The following is a 21,184-nucleotide window of genomic DNA, read 5'->3' on the forward strand; positions in this document are numbered from 1 at the left end:
AGTTTTGTGTGCATACGTGAAAGGGGCGTACAGGGGGGTATGCGATGGAGAGAGAGATGCTCTTCGTTTCTCTTTATTATGACTAACTTTGTATATAGTATAAAAATATACAAATTCACAGTGCGGAATAAATATCATTGTGGGCACCATGCAATGCAAATTAGCGTTCGTACTCCTCCATATAACTTTGTAATGTTGTATATATGTAGCAACTCTAAAATAATTTTTTGGCCACACTTTATTCAAAAGGAATGTTGTATGCAAAATAAACATGAAGAGAGGGCTTTTTAGATCAATGGGGTACGTGATGCAACATGTGTGAACGTGTAGTTGATGCATTTGGCGGGGCCTAGAGAGGTATGTGTGTGTATTACGTATTCGAGAGAGGCATGGATAGAGGGGCCGACGGGGGGGCGTGGGAGAGATAGCACGAGAAATGAGAGTGGTCTAGAGAGAGAGACGAATATGACGTCACGACAAGGGATTCCATTCCCTTGAGTGTGTATATGCAAGGGGGGAGGGAATAGAGGCACCAGGAGAAATTTTCTGTGTGTGTGGTGTTTGTGTTGGTATGTGTGGTGTGAGAAGATAATGAGACGTGGGGGCAGAGGGTGTGTCACCGCGTGAGGTCCGGTGGGTCGAGGTGAGGCCCTTCGTTCGGTTCTGACCTGCGCCACATTGGTCGGCCCGTGACGCATTTAGGAAGACCCATGGATGACTAGTCGTACAAGACAAAGATAGCAGAATTGTGAAGGACTCTATGTCCACTGACAAAGCCGGCTAGGATTTGTAACCCTAGGTTCTCGGACTAAGGTAACCCCTTTATCTCTGATATTACTATTCATCCAACCTAACTTTAAGGGGCATCCTACAGAATGCTCTTCTAGAATCATACTCGTCGATTAGGAAGAGAGGCGTGAGACAATGCGTGAGAGACAGGCGTAAAGATAATGTGCGTACATGAGACACGTAGGCAGGTCCATGTATATAGAAAGGGTCGATGAGGATTGTGCGTGTGTATGTTTGCGAGAGGAAGAGTGCTTGTGATAAAGGTTAGTGAAAACAGTTGTAATTGGTTACGAGAGGGAGGGAGGGTTATATCTAGAGCATGTGTGCGAGAAAGACACCTCGGGAGAGAGTGTGTGAGCATGTGTGAGAGACCACTGATGGGAGAGTGAAACTACACGTAAAAGACTGCTCTACACATTGATTAAAAATATAAATTGTATCCAAATTTAGGATGGGATCATGATATTTGCAATTCGCGTAAGGAGCAGTCATGGATCCATCAGACATCTAGATTCTATTGAATTTGAGCATGTCTATGTTATTATTCGACACAATTGATCCACATAGTTAGTATTTTGAACTCCAGACAATGCATCGCTTTAGCAATCGAATATAAACGTGAGTATAGTTCATGTTGTGTGTGTAAAGCACATTATACATACGAAAGTTACACAATGGACATTATAAATAGCTACCTGTGAACTAGCATACATTTGAATTCAACTTAAGGTGGTTTAAAAAAATCGAATTCAACATGAAGTCCATTCAATTATTTGAAGTTGATATCATGGCATTTGTAAACCATACCTAAATTATGGGGGCACCAATCTTTGCTCTGATTTTGTACATAATAGCATATGTACTCGAGTACAAAATAGATTCAAATTTAGCTCCTCCATTCCAAAATAATCGTAGTTATAGGATTTTCAAGTGTCAAAATTTCAAAAAGAAGCGGATAATTTAATGAGGTTTTCAAACATACAAGGTCAAATATAACGTTGTCTATTTAGGTCAATCCTCATAGTTCAAGAGTACTCTAAACGTGAATGCTTGTGTTTCAAAATTTCGAACGAAGCGCCAAAAGAGCCTCTACTCGCTCGAAACCGCGTGAGACCAATGTTTGGTAGTACAAGGAAATTACTTTTCTAATAACTCCGACCCGTGAAACCTACCGGCCCGACGTCCAAAGGTCTAAACCGAGGTAGGTTTGTAGCTTCATCTAGACGCCACGCAACCGCATCCGAAAAACATTCATACACAATGGCCGCCTAAGCACACATGCGCGCGGCCGAAATCGCTCCTGCCCACTATTTGGGACACCTGGGATTACCATCCTACCCCCGACCCGCAGTAGGTCCGAAATTTAAGAGGGGGGCAAAGTTTGTACTTTCCCCAAATTTCAAACAAGCGCGTCCCATCTTCTGTTCAAAAAAGCCAAAAACAAGCGCGTCCCAGACCGAAACATGGTTCCCCCCACCCGTCCGATTCCCCATTCGTACTCCGTGGGCGCCAAAACTACCTCTCCACCAGCCGCGAAACCCCGGCGTCCTCCGTCCGCCACCCCATCCCACCCATCAACCGCCGCCCTCCTCCATCACGCCGGAGCCGATACCCCGACGTCGTCGTCCACCGCAACCTCAACCGCAACGCCCTCCACGGCTAGTAGTTGAAGCCGAGGCCGAGCCGTCCGTACCCGAGCCAGTTCAACCACGCCGTCCTGCGCCTCACCGCTGTCGCTCCAACTTCGCCACCCTCCACCGCACAGGAGCTATTCCTGCTATGCCGTCCTTTGCCGCCTCGGATCTGCTTCCCCTCCGCCGACATACGGCCACGGCAACACAGACAACAATTTGGCCATGGGTTCGTCCAAGCCTGCACCCTCCAGAACATCGGTTTCCCCGGTAAAAAGAAGATCGGCACGACATGTGGAGGTGACCACACCGGCAACCGAAAAAGGTACTCCTCTTCCCTTATTCGTGCAAATCTTACGTCTCTGCTTGCACGGTATTCATCCCACAGAAGACACTAGTTGACCGCTTCTTGATACTAGATGTTCCTAGTAACTCGTGATGCACAAGGTTTCTCCTCATATACTATTTCACCTTAGCTAGAGGTCCGTCGCCCCCCTGAATTTCAATTTCTGGCCAGTTGATTCCCAATTAACGGAAGCATTCCCCGGCGTAACAGGCGCTAGTACGCCTATTACGCCGGGGAAGCAGCGCCTTGGTGTTTATCTTAGGGGCGTGTGCGGCCTAGAGCTACTGGTGCCCGATCTGGAGGTCGGCCGGGATTAAAGGGATGGCCTGGGGGCGCTGCCAAGCACGGCGGTGGTGTGAGGTCGATGGGAGGGCAGGGCGGCGGAGGCAGGGGTCTGGGCCGGTGGTCGCTGGCGGTTCGAGAAAGATCGTCAACAGTGACTGGCGGGAGGTAGACGAAGGCCATCTGCCCGTTCCTTATAGATCGGACGGTTCATTAAAAAAATCGACTGACCTATTTATTTTCAGTCGACTGTTATCTTAGATATGACCACATGTGGTGGTGTGCTGGAGGAGTACCTGCATTTCCTGTGCTCATATATTACAAAATCATACGGAGTAGAATCTAATTTTGTTTGCCATGCAATGTTGTAGAGCTATCATATGTCTCCTGTCATTTATTTTTCAGCCACCTGCTATCTGCTACTTTTACAGTGCACTAGTTCTGCACACACTTCACCCTTACTCTCACTACTGTGTTTTTATGCAAGGGTATTTCAGACTCTGCTGCCATGAGAGAAGCCAAAAAGAAAAGAGAGAAGTCGCTCGAGCTTCGTGTGCGGGTAGGCAAGACACGTTACAGCGCTATAAAGGGTGCAGTGTCAGCAGATGGAGACGGTAAACGTAGCTCTGGAGTTCATGACCTCGCTCGCAATGAACCACCATCCCAGGTGCTTGCTTTAACTTCGCGGTGTCATATGTGGTTGCATGTTCCATATGGTGTCTAGCTTGTATTTGAAAGGCCGAAGTCGATAAGATAAGGAAAGATATCTTTTTTACATGAACCACCATCCCGTGAGCACCAGAAAACAAATAGCTAGTCAGGGCACTGGCCGAGCCAGTGACAAGCCCAGCAAAGATAGGCATCACCTGGAAGCCAACTAAAAAGCTGCGATGGTGGCGAAGTAGCCCGCCTCCCACCAGGCTCTCAGGTCCTAGATGATCATGCTCACCACTCCAACTGGATGTCTAGCTTGTATTGCTTCCAATTTGGTTAAATTGCATCTGCTTAGCTTACACATTATACCTTTGAATATGACATGCCTTTCTGTTTTTGGTACATACTAGTACATCTGTGTATTAACCATGTTCTTACATCAAACTAATGTTCTTGTGTATCCCTCATCAATCACTTATGACGAAGCAGGCAGGCAAGGGGACTACTCCTCATTTAAAGAATGCAGCGTCAGCCTCCCAACATGATTCTCAAGAAACAGAAATGCTAGATGAAGATAGTGAACGTAGCTCTGTAGTTGATTACAGCATTTCCCCTACACTAGCATCGCAGGTGCTTGCTCTAACTTGGCAGCGTGATATGTGGTTGCATGTTGCATATGGTGTCTAGATTGTAATTCTTCCAATCTGGTTAAACTGCATGTGCTAGTCTGCTTAGCTTATACATTATACCTGTTAATGTCACATGCCTTCCTGTATTTAGTACATAGTACATCTGTCTATTAAGCATGTCCTTACATAAAACTATTGTTTTTTTTTGTATCCCGCATCAATCAACATGACGAGACACCTTTAGTATATGCAGTGCGATATTAGTTGCATCTTTCATATGATTTATAGCATGCGCTGCTTCTAATTTGTTGAAATTCCATTTATGATGGGACGCTTTTAACTTGGCAGAGTCATATTGGTTGCATCTTTCATGTGGTGTCTAGCTTGCATTGCTTCTTATTTGCTGGAATGGTTTCTGCTTAGTTTACACAAACAGTTGTGAACATGCCATGCCGTCCTGTTTTTCGTACATATTCCTGTTGGGAATCGTAGCATAATTTAAAATTTTCCTACGCTCACCAAGATGCATCTATGGAGTATACTAGCAACGAGGGGAAGGGAGTGCATCTACATACCCTTGTAGATCGCGAGCGGAAGCGTTCCAATGAACGTGGATGACGGAGTCGTACTCGCCGTGATCCAAATCACCGATGACCGAGTGCCGAACGGACGGCACCTCCGCGTTCAACACACGTACGGTGCAGTGACGTCTCCTCCTTCTTGATCCAGCAAGGGGGAAGGAGAGGTTGATGGAGATCCAGCAGCACGACGGTGTGGTGGTGGATGTAGCGGGTCTCCGGCAGGGCTTCGCCGAGCTTCTGCGAGAGAGAGAGAGGTGTTGCAGGGGAGGAGGGGGGCACCCAAGGCTGTAGGTTGCTGCCCTCCCTCCCCCCCTTTATATAGGCCCCTGGGGGGGCGCCGGCCCAGGGAGATGGGATCTCCAAGGGGAGGGCGGCGGCCAAAGGGGGGGAAGGGGTGCCTTGCCCCACAAGGCAAGGGGGAAGCTCCCCCCCCTTAGGGTTCCCAACCCTAGGCGCATGGGGGGAGGCCCAAGGGGGGGCGCCCCAGCCCACTAAGGGCTGGTTCCCTTCCACTTTCAGCCCACGGGGCCCTCCGGGATAGGTGGCCCCACCCGGTGGACCCCCGGGACCCTTCCGGTGGTCCCTGTACAATACCGGTAACCCCCGAAACTTTCCCGATGGCCGAAACTTGACTTCCTATATATAATTCTTCACCTCCGGACCATTCCGGAACCTCTCGTGACGTCCGGGATCTCATCCGGGACTCCGAACAACTTTCGGGTTTCCGCATACATATATCTCTACAACCCTAGCGTCACCGAACCTTAAGTGTGTAGACCCTACGAGTTCGGGAGACATGCAGACATGACCGAGACGCCTCTCCGGTCAATAACCAACAGCGGGATCTGGATACCCATGTTGGCTCCCACATGTTCCACGATGATCTCATCGGATGAACCACGGTGTCGAGGATTCAATCAATCCCGCATACAATTCCCTTTGTCAAACGGTATGTTACTTGCCCGAGATTCGATCGTCGGTATCCCAATACCTTGTTCAATCTCGTTACCGGCAAGTCTCTTTACTCGTACCACAATGCATGATCCCGTGACTAACGCCTTAGTCACATTGAGCTCATTATGATGATGCATTACCGAGTGGGCCCAGAGATACCTCTCCGTCACACGGAGTGACAAATCCCAGTCTCGATCCGTGCCAACCCAACAGACACTTTCGGAGATACCCGTAGTGCACCTTTATAGTCACCCAGTTACGTTGTGACGTTTGGCACACCCAAAGCACACACCTACGGTATCCGGGAGTTGCACGATCTCATGGTCTAAGGAAAAGATACTTGACATTGGAAAAGCTCTAGCAAACGAAACTACACGATCTTTTATGCTATGCTTAGGATTGGGTCCTGTCCATCACATCATTCTCCTAATGATGTGATCCCGTTAGCAATGACATCCAATGTCCATAGTCAGGAAACCATGACTATCTGTTGATCAACGAGCTAGTCAACTAGAGGCTTACTAGGGACACGTTGTGGTCTATGTATTCACACATGTATTACGATTTCCGGACAATACAATTATAGCATGAATAATAGACAATTACCATGAACAAAGAAATATAATAATAACCATTTATTATTGCCTCTAGGGCATATTTCCAACAATTCCATCCTGGTATCATGTGTTTGCCTTACATCAAAGTAGTGATTGTCAGTATCATGCATGAATAAGTTCAGAAGAGAGAATTTTATTGCTTTTTCTTGTCGGTTTTACTTGACAATTCAAAATCAATAAAGCGGAAGGAAGTTAGCAAGGCAGCGGATAAAGGTGCTCCTTCCGAACGAAGGGCCTCTACAGTTTCTACTCCTCCACACCCCCAAGATGATTTCCAAGACAACACATGCATAGACACTCAACAAAGCTGTGTTTATGATGAGCACGTCCCCCCTAGTGCAGCATCACCGGTGCTCCCTCTAACTTGGCACTGTTATGTGTGATGTCTAGCTTGTATTGCTTCTAATTTTGTTGAATTCCATCTGCTTACTTTACACATTATACTTGAATAAGACACATGTTCCTGTTTCTAGAACATACAATATCTGTCTATCACACCATGTTCTTACATCAAATTACTACTGTTGTGTAACCTGCAACAATCACTTATCATAAGACACGTTTGACTTCGGAGTGTGATATAGGTTACATCTCACATTCTTTTCTAGCTTGTACTACTAATTTGTTGAAATGGCACTTATGACGAGACAGTTTTAACTTGGTAGAGTGATATTCGTTGCATCTTTCATATGGTGTCTAGCTTTCATTGCTTCTAATTTGTTGAAATGCCTTCTCCTTAGTTTACACATCATAAGCTGTGAATATGCAATGCTCTGAATATGCAATGGCACTAATGACGAGAGACCTCTATGAAGGAAATATGCCCTAGAGGCAATAATAAAGTTATTATTTATTTCCTTATATCATGATAAATGTTTATTATTCATGCTAGAATTGTATTAACCGAAAACATAATACATGTGTGAATACATAGACAAACAGAGTGTCACTAGTATGCCTCTACTTGACTAGCTCATTGATCAAATATGGTTAAGTTTCCTAGCCATTGACATGGGTTGTCATTTTATTAACGAGATCACATCATTAGAAGAATGATGTGATTGACTTGACCCATTCCGTTAGCTTAGCACTCGATCGTTTAGTATGTTGCTATTGCTTTCTTCATGACTTATACATGTTCCTATGACTATGAGATTATGCAACTCCCGTTTACCGGAGGAACACTTTGTGTGCTACCAAACGTCACAATGTAACTGGGTGATTATAAAGGTGCTCTACAGGTGCTTCCAAAGGTACTTGTTGGGTTGGCGTATTTCGAGATTAGGATTTGTCACTCCGATTGTCGGAGAGGTATCTCTGGGCCCACTCAGTAATGCACATCACTATAAGCCTTGCAAGCATTGTAACTAATGAATTAGTTGCAGGATGATGTATTACGGAACGAGTAAAGAGACTTGCCGGTAACGAGATTGACTAGGTATTGAGATACCGATGATCGAATCTCGGGCAAGTAACATATCGATGACAAAGGGAACAACGTATGTTGTTATGCGGTTTGACCGATAAAGATCTTCGTAGAATATGTGGGAGCCAATATGAGCATCCAGGTTCCGCTATTGGTTATTGACCGGAGAGGTGTCTCGGTCATGTCTACATAGTTCTCGAACCCGTAGGGTCCGCACGCTTAACGTTACGATGACAGTTATATTATGAGTTTATATGTTTTGATGTACCAAAGGAGTTCGGAGTCCCGGATGAGATCAGGGACTTGACGAGGAGTCTCGAAATGGTCGAGACGTAAAGATCGATATATTGGACGACTATATTCGGACATCGGAAAGGTTCCGAGTGATTCGGGTATTTTTCGGAGTACCGGAGAGTTACGGGAATTCGTATTGGGCCTTAATGGGCCATACGGGAAAGGAGAGAAAGGCCCCAAAGGGTGGCCGCACCCCTCCCCATGGACTAGTCCGAATTGGACTAGGGAGGGGGGCGCCCCCTTCCTTCTTTCTCCTTCTCCCTTCCCTTTTCCTACTCCAACAAGGAAAGGAGGAGTCCTACTCCCGGTGGGAGTAGGACTCCCCCCTTGGCGCACCCTCCTTCTAGGCCGGCCGCCTTCCCCCTTGCTCCTTTATATACGGGGGCAGGGGGGCACCCCATAGACACAAAAATTTATCTATTGATCTCTTAGCCGTGTGCGGTGCCCCCCTCCACCATATTACACCTCGATAATATCGTAGCGGTGCTTAGGCGAAGCCCTGCTTCGGTAGAACATCATCATCGTCACCACGCCATCGTGCTTACGAAACTCTCCCTCAACACTCGGCTGGATCGGAGTTCGAGGGACGTCATCAAGCTGAACGTGTGCTGAACTCGGAGGTGCCGTGCGCTCGGTACTTGATCGGTCGGATCGTGAAGACGTACGACTACATCAACCGCGTTGTGTTAACGCTTCCGCTTTCGGTCTACGAGGGTACGTGGACAACACTCTCCCCTCTCGTTGCTATGCATCACCATGATCTTGCGTGTGCGTAGGAATTTTTTGAAATTACTACGTTCCCCAACACTCTAACATGGTAGTGTGATGTTGTTTGCATCTTGCATATGATTTATTTCTTGTACTGCTTCACATTTGTTTAAACGCCATTTATGATGAGACACTGTTAACTTGGCAGAGCGATATTTGTAGCATCTTTTATATGGTGTCTACCTTCCATTGTGTTGCTTCTAATTTGGTGAAATGTCTTCTTAGTTTACACATCATAGTTCTGGTTATCTCTTTCGTCCTGTTTTTCAGACATATTACATCCTCCTATCATGTGGTTGTCTAACATCAAAGTTCAGTTCGTCTGCATCACGCATCAATTTGTTCTGAAGAACTAAATTGTTATTCGTTTTTCTTGTCGACTTGACTTAACATGGCACAGAGAAAGAGGAAGAAACACAGAATGGCAGGGAATGAGAAGCAGATGAATCCTGCAGATTCTGCTGGTACTGATGGTGCAATAGAAGGTGAAAGTCCAGCAGAAATTCTACAAACACGGCATCCCATGCTACACGAGTTGCAAAAAAAGCCAAACAGAAACAAATAGCTGCCACCAAACAAGCAGAGACAGCCCTAGTTCTTGCAACACCTACCACAGTACTACCAGCTGCACGACTTACTCGTGCGTCAACTGAGCTAGCAGCACGTTCCCAAGCTCCCTTGCCACCTGACACTAATTCCCAAGCACTCTTGACACAAGACGAGTTGGCAATATCAGATGAACCTTGTGAGCTTCAACAGCAAGAAGGTAGTTGCTGGAGTCAAGTTACAGTTGCATGCTTCTTTATATGTAGTCTCACAGTTTGATGTACACTAACACTTCCTATGTTCGTTGTTGGACTAGCACCTAGGCGCAAGAGGAAACAAACATCAGGGATAATGCTCGATAGGTTAACTAAATCTGGAGGAGGAAGAATGGAGATCCGTTTTGAGGCAGGTTTAAAAAGGCCACGTGATGCTACAGAGTCAGCCAAGTTAGTATCAGAGGCAGCAGTTGCCGTTAGGTGTCATGTACTTATCCTCCCAACATGGATTCGGTATAGGAATGACAAAGACGAAACCCAGTTCAACACCTTCCTCGACCATTTATCTGTAAGTATGGTTATGTATGGAAACTAGTAATATCGTCTTGCTCTGTCCCATACTTTCTAGGTTGCTGATAATGAGACTCCCATAATTTTCAACGGATGAGGTTCAAGTTGGATAGCCAAGATGATGCAACCAGACAAGCTTGCACCCATGTTTTCAAGTCTGCTCTGCGACAGTATCGGTATAACTTGAGGAAAACTCACTTTGAAGGCAAGGCTAACAGTGAACTTTCCCAAACATCTCCAGTGGAAAATATATCGGATGAAGACTGGAGGGGCCTTGTTAAACACTGGTCTGATCCGAATATCAGGTACATTATATATATGTGATCAGATCACATGTTGAAGTCCTATTTACGCATGTGCCACACAAATCTATCTTCTTGTAGGTGAACTGTTCAAAGAACAAGGCCAACCGTACGAAAGTGAAATTCCAACAGACGACAAGATCTCGTAGCTATATTGCACACTGCGAGGCTCTTGTAATTAGCTGCCGTTTCACTCTTTTCGCTATACCATATTATCAGATCTATATTGACTTGTTCGAAATGCAGAGGAAAGCCCACAAGGACCAAAAAGTACCTGAACCAAATGTTGTGGAAATCTTCAAGGACTGTCACACCAGCAAGAAGAAGGGCATGACTACACCAGTCAAAGCCGCTGTTGTAAGTCCTTAATCCTCATGCCTTTTAACTACTACTTACTCTGACTTGTGCCTTGAACTGCATGGTTTGTAGCCAATGTCTATTACTCTTTTCAATTTTATACAAAATTGTCTTAGCGTATCATTGCACCTTACAAGGTTTAAAAGAGAGGAGTGATGTTCCTTTGATCTTGACCCGTAATCTAGTTCCCTGCTGGACTTGCCCACACAATGTTACAATTGCATGTTTGTCCGTTCTCAGTTGTTTTGTGATATGAATGATGTCATACTATGCTTACCATATTATAAACTTCGTCTCTTTATCCTTAGCCCTCAATACAATGTGAAGAAATAGACAATACATTAGCGATGGTACATAGTCATATGTTTGGAACCTGGTTTTATTATGTACTTTGCAATAAAATACAACTAATATTTTACATGGGTTCACCAGAATAAGTTCTGTATATAGACCAAAGCTATTTTGTTTGGTTTTGCTGCCTCCTTAATATCTTCTGTTCTGGTACTACTAATGTAAAACCTCAACTTTTCAGCAAGCTATGGAAAAAATGGTGGAACCGCCACCTTCTGAAGGTGGCGAGGCAACTATAACCGCAATGTCAGCTCTTGCTGCAGTGGGTCAGTACCTGTCCACTAACAGTGCCAAAAGCACGTTCCTGCGTAATACTGGGTTGGTTGTTAAGGCAATATCGTGCAAACTGCCTCATGATCAAGATATGCAAGCTCAAAGCAATGTTGTATCTGCGCTCCAGACACAAGTCCATTCCCTAACAGAGACCCTTTGTGAAACAAGGAGAAACATTGCTCAATGTCGTCAAGATATGCATGGTTTTGAAACCAGACTATCAGACATTTGCTATGTTGTTCATGAGCCTAGGGGAAATGAAGGCGAGGGTTATGGTGCTCCATCGGACAATACAGCATGAAAACGTAACAGTCAGGTCAAATGAACTGAGCTTCTGAACTTCTGGTGGTGCATTTATCTGCTAGACTGTTAAGTTTTATGCCAACCTTCCTTTTGTTATATAGTTGTAATTTGTTTTGGTGCGATACAAAATTTATTCTTAACGTGCAGCCACCGGCTGAAGAAAACAGCAAGCCATTTTTGTATAGTGTAGGGTGTTCCCTATATTTGCACTGGTGGCGATCTTTGATGCCGAGTGGATGTAATCTGTGCAATCGCCTTAATAGCCTAGCGTTAGTTTCGGCCTTATTTATTTCCTAGTCTTCTTTTTCCCTGGTTTGCTAGTGGCCGCAACTACCATGGGCCATATACGGGCCGTAGGATCCATGGGTCTCCTACGGGCCGTCGATAAATGGGCCTGTAATCGGTGGGCCTCGGGCCGTCAGATAAATGGGTCTACATGGGCCGTAATCGGGCGTAATTGGTATCGGCCCAACACGGTAACAGGCCGTTAACAGGCCGTAGGACAGCAAAGGCTTAATTCTGTCACAGGCATAACGGGTCGTTAATGGGCCAGAATATAGGACGGGCTCGAAACGGCGCAACGGGTTAACAGGCCAGAAACGGGCCGACTCTTGCCATGGGCCGGATTTGGCCCATTAGGGTAACAGGCCCGTAACGGGCTGACTCTTGCCATGGGCCGAATTTGGCCCATTAGGGGAACATGCCAGTAACGGGCCGACTCTTGCCATGGGCCGAATTTGGCCAATTAGGGGAACAGGCCAGTAACGGGCCGGAAGTAATCGAGGGCCGAAAAGGAGCCCAAGAACGTATGGGCCGTCAATAGGCTGAAAGCTAACACGGGCTGGAAACGGCCCATGTAAATCACGGGCCGTTAACGGGTATAAAGAAAATTACTGTTCATTATGGGCTAGAGTCATCGTGGGCCTGTAAAGGGCCGAAAGATACGAAGGCCTCATATGGGCCGAAAGACGTCGTGGGCCATACATGGGCCGAAAGTGAATTGGGCTGGTGTTATATTCGACGGCCCACATGACGTTGTTGGGCCGATTTCCTTTAGGGCCTAACGGGCCGTGAGTTAACGGGTTGTAGAATGGGCTATTTGCGAAGAGACCGTTAACAGGCTTTTCATGGGCCAGCCCGTTAACTTTTGACCAAGTCAAACGGGCCGGCTTTGTAAGCTAAATGGGCCAGTGGTGGGCCATGGCACGTGTCGACATATCATAGGCGCCTATCTGACCCACTGATGAGCTGACACGTGTTTCGTCCGGCCAATAAGAATTTTACACATGGAAATTTCCCATTGGTCGGGGCTGTTAACGGGTTATTGGATCCAAAACCCGACCCGATAGCTTAACGGCGTTCCGTTACGGTGGATGCCACGTGTCGGTCACCCTTGAAGAAAGCACTTCTGTGACGCGCGATTTATCATCATGGAAGTGGACACTTCCGTGATGATAATTTTGGTAATGTCATGGAACACTTCTACGACAGCACAGGTATGACTATCTTGATTTTGTCATAAAATAGTCATGGATGTACATGCATGACAAAAAACGCGACCTACTGTGACAAACACGTATCATCACGGAAGTGTATTTTTTTTGTAGTGACATCATGGCATACTTTATAGAACCTATGACTGAGGCATAGGGAATGACTTTCATTCTCTTTTTATTTTCTGCCGTGGTCGGGTTTTGAGTCTTACGCAACTTCACACCTTGCAACACAGACAGAACTTATTTCTTTGACTGTTCCATTTTGAACTACTTCAAAAATCTTGTCAAGGTATGTACTCATTGAAAAAACTTATCAAGCGTCTTGATCTATCTCTATAGATCTTGATGCTCAATATGCAAGCAGCTTCACTGAGGTCTTTCTTTGAAAAACTCCTTTCAAACACTCCTTTATGCTTTCCAGAAAATTCTACATCATTTCCGATCAACAATATGTCATTCACATATACTTATCAGAAAGGCTGTAGTGCTCCCACTCACTTTCTTGTAAATACAGGCTTCACCACAAGTCTGTATAAAACCATATGCTTTGATCACACTAACAAAGCATATATTCCAACTCCGAGAGGCTTGCACCAGTCCATAAATGGATCGCTGGAGCTTGCACACTTTGCTAGCACCTTTAGGATCGACAAAACCTTCTGGTTGCATCATATACAACTCTTCTTTGAGATATCCATTAAGGAATGCAGTTTTGACATCCATTTGCCAAATTTCATAAAATGCGGCAATTGCTAACATGATTCAGACAGACTCTAAGCATCGATACGAGTGAGAAAATCTCATCGTAGTTAACACCTTGAACTTGTCAAAAACCTTTTGTCACAATTCGAGCTTTGTAGATAGTAACACTACTATCAGTGTCCATCTTCCTCTTGAAGATCCATTTATTCTTAATGGCTCACCGATCATCGGGCAAGTCAATCAAAGTCCATACTTTGTTCTCATACATGGATCCCATCTCAGATTTCATGGCCTCAAACCATTTCGCGGAATCTGGGCTCATCATCGCCTCCTCATAGTTCGTAGGTTCGTCATGGTCTAGTAACATGACTCCCAGAATAGGATTACCATACCACTCTGGTGCGGAACATATTCTGTTTGACGTACGAGGTTCAGTAGTAACTTGATCTGAAGTTTCATGATCATCAGCATTAACTTCCTTACTAATTGGTGTAGGCATCACTAGAACTGATTTCTGTGATGAACTACTTTCCAATTTGGGAGAAGGTACAATTACCTCATCAAGTTCTACTTTCCTCCCAGTCACTTCTTTCGAGAGAAACTTCTTCTCTAGAACGGATCCATTCTTAGCAATGAATATCTTGCCTTCGGATCTGTGATAGAAGGTGTACTCAACAGTTTCCTTTGGGTATCCTATGAAGACGCATTTCTCCGATTTGGGTTCGAGCTTATCAGGTTGAAACGTTTTCACATAAGCATCACAACCCCAAACTTTAAGAAACGACAACTTAGGTTTCTTGCTAAACCACAGTTCATATGGTGTCGTCTCAACGGATTTAGATGGTGCCCTATTTAACGTGAATGCAACTATCTCTAATGCATAACCCCAAAATGATAGTGGTAAATCGGTAAGAGACATCATAAATCGCACCATATCTAATAAAGTATGGTTATGACATTCGGACACACCATTATGCTACGGTGTTCCAGGTGGCGTGAGTTGTGAAACTATTCCACAGTTTTAAATGAAGGCCAAACTCGTAACTCAAATATTTGCCTCCGCGATCAGATCATAGAAACTTTATTTTCTTGTTACGATGATTTTCCACTTTTCTCTGATATTCTTTGAACTTTTCAAATGTTTCAGACTTGTGTTTCATCAAGTAGATATACCCATATCTGCTCAAATCATCTGTGAAGGTCAAAAAATAATGATACCCGCCGCGAGCCTCAACACTCATCGGACCGCATACATCGGTATGTATTATTTCCAATAAGTCAGTGGCTCGCCCCATTGTTCTTGAGAATGGAGTCTTAGTCATCTTGCCCATGAGGCATGGTTCGCAAGCATCAAATGATTCATAATCAAGTGATTCCAAAAGTCCATCCGCATGGAGTTTCTTCATGCGCTTTACACCAATATGACCTAAACGGCAGTGCCACAAATAAGTTGCACTATCATTATTAAACTTATATCTTTTGGCATCAATATTATGTGTATCACTGTGATCGAGATTCAGTAAACCATTTACATTGGATGTAAGACCATAGAAGGTTTTATTCATGTAAACAGAACAACAATTATTCTCTGACTTAAATGAATAACCGTATCGCTATAAACATGATCCAATCATATTTATGCTCAACGCAAACACCAAATAACATTTATTTAGTTCTAATACTAATCCCGAAGGAAAAAGGGAGTGTTCGATGGTGATCTTATCAACCTTGAAATCATTTCCAACACACATCGTCACCTTGCCCTCAACTAGTCTCTGTTCATTTTGTAACTCCTGTTTCAAAGTTACTAATCATAGCAACTGAACCAGTATCAAATACCCAGGGGCTACTGTCGGGGGTTTGGTGCGACATATGCCAAAGGATGGCTTATCATGATGGGGGCTAGTAAGACGTCGTCGGTGCCAGGAAGCGGGATGAGACGAAGACATGCACGCTGACGAATCTTACCCAGGTTCAGGGCTCTCCGTGGAGATAACACCCCTAGTCCTGCTCTGTGGGGTCTCCGCATGATTACTCAAGCAACAATGGTGGCTACAAGCTTGCTCCTTGAGCTGTTTCTCTAGAGGGGGAAGGAGAGCAAGTCTAGCCCCAGCTTCCTCTCTCTATATGGGTATGTGGGTGAACAAGGGGCTGAACCCTTTGCATGGGTGCCCTGGGGGGTTTATATAGGCCTACCCCCCAGGGGTACAATGGTAATCCGGCCGGGTGTAGGCCCGAACCGTCAGTGTCTCTGGTCGCCGGCTTCTCCGCTAGCCGGTGGGGCCCGCCGCCTGGTGGGTCCCGCCGTCTGTCCGGTACTTGGCCAACAGGCCGTACCCACCGTCTGCGGGTCCTGCCGGCTGCCTGATACTATAGTGATGCGGCTAATGATGCGTGCTTTGTCGGAGGAGGCGTGGCTACAGTGCCGCCGCCTGGCGGGCGTTCACTATAGCCATTCCCCGTATTGTCTGGTTAATGGTGCATGGGTCCCCAGTAGGGGAAGGGCCGCCTGGTCATCTGCCGGCTTCTACAGAGCCGACTGGTCAGGGACGGCCGCCTTCTGGTCTTCTCGTTGTCAAGTGGGGCCCGCCGTCTGCGGGCCGTACCGACAACCCGTCGTGGGGGTGCACCCCCCTCTGACAGGGGTGACATCAGGGTAGGCGTGGCAACAGTGCCACGCCGAACGGAAGAGCCCCGCTTGGTATGGCGTACTGTGGCCTTGCCATTCCCTAGGCTAGGGGCGGCGAGGCATGCTGTAGCCACGCCCCGTCTCGTCGTATTGATGAGGGTACAGACTCCGAGAGCGCTTGGGGCCGCCTGCTGGGAGCCGGCCTCTCCAGAGGACGCCCCCCAGGAGTCGGCCCATCTTGAGGCCGCCTTCTGGGCCATGCCGCCTTCTAGCAGCCGGCCGCCTGGACCAGCCGGCAGCGAGAAGGCGGCGCTTTGGTTTTGGATCCTTGAGGGGCGCAGTCGGCCCCGATGTCTTGAAACGCCATGAGCTGATGAGGCTACCCGTGGCTAATTACTCCGACAGTAGTCCTCGAAGCTGGTGGGGTGCCGTGGCTGAAAGTGACGTGGGGCCGCAGCAGCTTCCTACTATGAGTATTCTATTGATCTTGCTTCATCCGACTTCCAGAGCGCCGATTGTCAGGAGTCGGACACGACCAGGCGGCTGCCTGGTGATTTTCGAATCGTCAAGGCGGGAGCCAAGCGGTGCGCTATCCTATCCCTAGGCCAGCCGCCAGCTATTCGCGCGCCACGTGGCACCAGCAGGCTAGGGGTCCAGCCAGCCCACGCGCGCGATGGGACGTGGCCGCAGGCCAGGGCCCGCCACTACCGGGCCTCGGCCCGCGTGCAGATCCGCTGCGGCCGAGGCAGACGGTTGGGTTTCTAGAGCGCATTTACTCCATGCTTTTTACTGCGCGGTTACTGCGGGGACATGGGGTGGTGGGCGCAGTTAATCCCATGAACCCCACACCCCGCCCCCTCGGCTTCATAGCCCGGGGCTACAAATAGGGGGAGGAGGGGGCGGCACTAGCACGCGCGCCCACCTCCTCCTTTTCCTTGCTCTTCTTCTTCTTTCTCTCCGCCGCCACCGCACCCCCGCAGTCTCGCCGGAGCGCCGTCGCGGCTTCTCGTGGCCAAGTCTCCCCCACGGCGCTGTTGTTCCGCCGTGGATCCGCACCTCCTCCACTGTGTCGCGCTTCCATCGAGCCTTCGACATTCATGGCGCGCGACAAGGTGAACTCCGGCGCCTGGGACGGCTCCAACGTCCAGCAGGACCACCTCGACTTCTTGCGCGACACAAGGCGGCTGCCCGGCGTGGGCTATGTTGAGGCGCGCGTCCCACCGGCGAAGGAGATCATGCCGGCGCCGAGGGACGGCGAGCGCATCGTGTTCCAGACGCATTTCCTCCGCGGCTTCGGCTTGCCGGTCAGCGGTTTTCTTGGCTCCTTCCTCGAGTTCTACAACCTCCAGCCGCACCACCTCATGCCCAACTCGGTGGTGCTACTGTCGTCCTTCGTCACGATGTGCGAAGGCTACCTCTGCATTCTCCCCACACTCGAGCTGTGGGGGGAGTGTTTCTACACCAAGCTCGGCGTCGCCGCCAAGGACGAGCCGGCCGAGTGCGGCGCCTTCGTTGCCGTGCGGCACCCAGGAGTCGGCAATCGCTTTCCCCCCATCACTCTGATCCAGTCTGTCAAGCTCTGGCAGAAATCGTACTTCCACGTGAAGAACATCGACCCGGCGGTGGACTTCCTCAACTTGCCGCCCTACGAAGCCGTCCCGTCGGCTAAACACCGTGCCGGCTGGACGTACAAGCCGAAGCACCTGTCGGCCGCCGGAGCTACCACTGTCGCCAGGCTCGACGAGATGACGGACCTGGAAGGCCTCCAAGCGGCCGACCTGCTGACGGCTTTTGTGACGCGCCGGGTTCTCCCCCTCCAGGGCCGGCCTCACATGATTTGTCAGATGAGTGGCCACCGGGACACATGCCGGCTGTCCACCCGTGAGATGCCGGTCGCGGAGGTGGCCCACATGGTGAACTAGATCGCGAACCTCAAGCTCGCGGTGGACTGGCGGTTCGGCAAGCCGCCATACTCCCGCGCCAACCCGCCTCCTGCCGTAAGTTCCCGATTCTTCTCTCTTTTTTGGTCCTTATTTCTTCTGCCGAGTTCTGGCTTGCCGACTGATCAGTCGGACGTGTCACAGCTCCTCACGATCCAGCCGGCAGCCGATGCCTTGGCGCAAGACCAGGAGTACCTGCCGGACCGAGCGGTGAGCGACGCGGATGACCCTGACTTGGGGGCGGCCGCCTTGGAAGACGACGCCATGGGTGGTGGCGACGGGGCAGGTGGTTCCGGTGGAGGAGGCGGCATCAAGGCGTGGTCAGACGACGACGTAGAGGAGGCCGGGCGGCGCCGCCAGCCGGCCGGCAACAGGGCAAGGGTGAGCTCCTCGGCGGCACCATTCGCACCAGGCGGCGCACCGAAGCGTCGAGCCGGCACACAGCTGCATGGCGCTCAGCCGAAGAAGCCCAAGGGCTCGGCTGCGGTGACCAGACGAGAGGAGGCCGCCGTGAAGGCCGTCCGGTTCCAGAGGACCACGAAGCAGCCGGCGACGGTGCATGCGTTAGTGCTCACTCCTCTTCATGCTTTCTCTTGTTTCTTGTAAACTTCTACTGAATTTTCTTCAACTCGCATGAATCAGGGCACCGCTCTCTCTTGAGCGATCGACCTCCGCCTCCATCGTCGGAGGGCCGGAGGGCTCTACCAACACCCGCCGCGTGGACCCAGGCGGCAACGGAGCGGAACGCGCGGGAGGCGCGCGAGGAGCAGGAGAGGGCGAATCAGGCGAAGGCGGACGCCGCCAGGGCAGTGCAGGAGGAGGCGGACGCGGTGGCCAGGGCCCTGGCCAATGCCTCAACAAAGGCCCAGGTGGAGAAGGCGGCGAGGACCCAGGCGGATGCGGCCGTCGGGGCGCAAGTGGGGGCGGCCACAGATGGCCAGGCCCCACTGATGATCATTCTGCTGCGCTCCATGCCGCCAGCGATGGAGGTCCTGGCACCGACTGGAGGGGCCGGCATCGACCAGCCGGCCATGGAGAGGGAGGGGGAGCCGCCATCGTCCCAGGGCCGCAGGCGCCCCAGCAGACGCCGGCTGCCGAGGCCCAAGACGGTCGGCCCAACGCGCCGCCGGTGTCTCAAGGCGGTGGCGAGCTGGTGGTAGGGGCGACTTCCGCCGTTGGGACCCCGACACGCCGGCGCGCGGCAAAGGCGGCCTCGGCTCCATGGCTCCAAGAGATTGGAGCCTCGAGCTCGTCGGTGCCTGACGCCGAAGCCACCAGCTCTGCGCCGACGGAGTGGTTGCGTGGGGGCGGGACAAGCACCCTGATCAAGGCGGCACAGGACGTCCAGGCCGACTTCAGGGCCAAAGCCACTGCCCTCCAGCAATGCATGAAAGCGTTCATGAAGACGCGGGCCACCGTTCGGGTATGTAACTTGCTTCTTGTTTTTGATTCTTGGAGTCTTTGGCGGGGGCGCGCCAGCGCACCTGCTGGGTGTAGCCCCCGAATTCCGGTCCGACTGCTGAGTAGTCGAGCGGGAACTTCTCAGTGGGCTCTGAGCTCTGACTCCCCTTTCTTTCTGTTGCTTCGTTGTAGGATTACCACAACGTCCGTGTAGCCACCTTCAACGCCCAGATCAAGGAGCTGGACAAGCGGACCTGGTTGAGAGCTGGAGTAAGCACTCCATCCCTTTGATTCTCGCGGGGGCGCGGCAGCGCACCCGCTGGGTGTAGTCCCTGAGATTCGGGCCGACTGCTGAGCAGTCGGGCCGGATCTTCCGGCAACCACCTCTTCTTGCTTCTTTGTTGAGTTGTTCAATCTGTCACGGGGGCGCGTCAGTGCACCCACGGGGTGTAGTCCCCGAGATTCGGGTCGACTGCTGAGCAGTCGGGCCGGATCTTTCCGGCGTTTGCTTTGTCTTTGTTGATCATTGATTGTTTTTTCTTCTTTGCCTTCGTAGGCACCAATGCCGCCTTGCAGCAGCAACTCGGCGAGGCTCAAACCGCGCTACGTGCCAAGGAGGAGGCGTGCCTCCAGGCGGAGCAGGAGCGTGACCGCCTGGCCAAGTAGCTCGCTGACCAGGCGGACACCCATAAGGCGGAGCTGCATGATACGTCTCCAACGTATCTATAATTTTTGATTGCTCCATGCTATATTATCTTCTGTTTTGGACATTATTAGGCTTTATTATTCACTTTTATATTATTTTTGGGACTAACCTATTAACCGGAGGCCCAGCCTAGAATTGCTGTTTTTTTGCCTATTTCAGAGTTTCGCAGAAAAAGACTATCAAACGGAGTCCAAACGGAATGAAACCTTCGGGAATGTGATTTTTGGAACGAACATGATCCAGGAGACTTGGACCCTACGTCAAGCAACCAACAGGGAAGCCACGAGATAGGGGGCGCGCCTACTCCCCCAGGGCGCGCCCTCCACCCTCGTGGGCTGCCTGTTGCTCCACCGACGTACTTCTTCCTCCTATATATACCTACGTACCCCCAAGCGATCAGATACGGAGCCAAAAACCTAATTCCACCGCCGCAACCTTCTGTACCCACGAGATCCCATCTTGGGGCCTGTTCCGGAGCTCCGCCGGAGGGGGCATCGATCACGGAGGGCTTCTACATCAACACCATAGCCCCTCCGATGAAGTGTGAGTAGTTTACCTCAGACCTTCGGGTCCATAGTTATTAGCTAGATGGCTTCTTCTCTCTTTTTGGATCTCAATACAATGTTCTCCCCCTCTCTCGT

This window comes from Triticum aestivum, chromosome 2D (genome assembly GCF_018294505.1).
Source record: "Triticum aestivum cultivar Chinese Spring chromosome 2D, IWGSC CS RefSeq v2.1, whole genome shotgun sequence".
Taxonomy (NCBI): Eukaryota; Viridiplantae; Streptophyta; class Magnoliopsida; order Poales; family Poaceae; genus Triticum; species Triticum aestivum.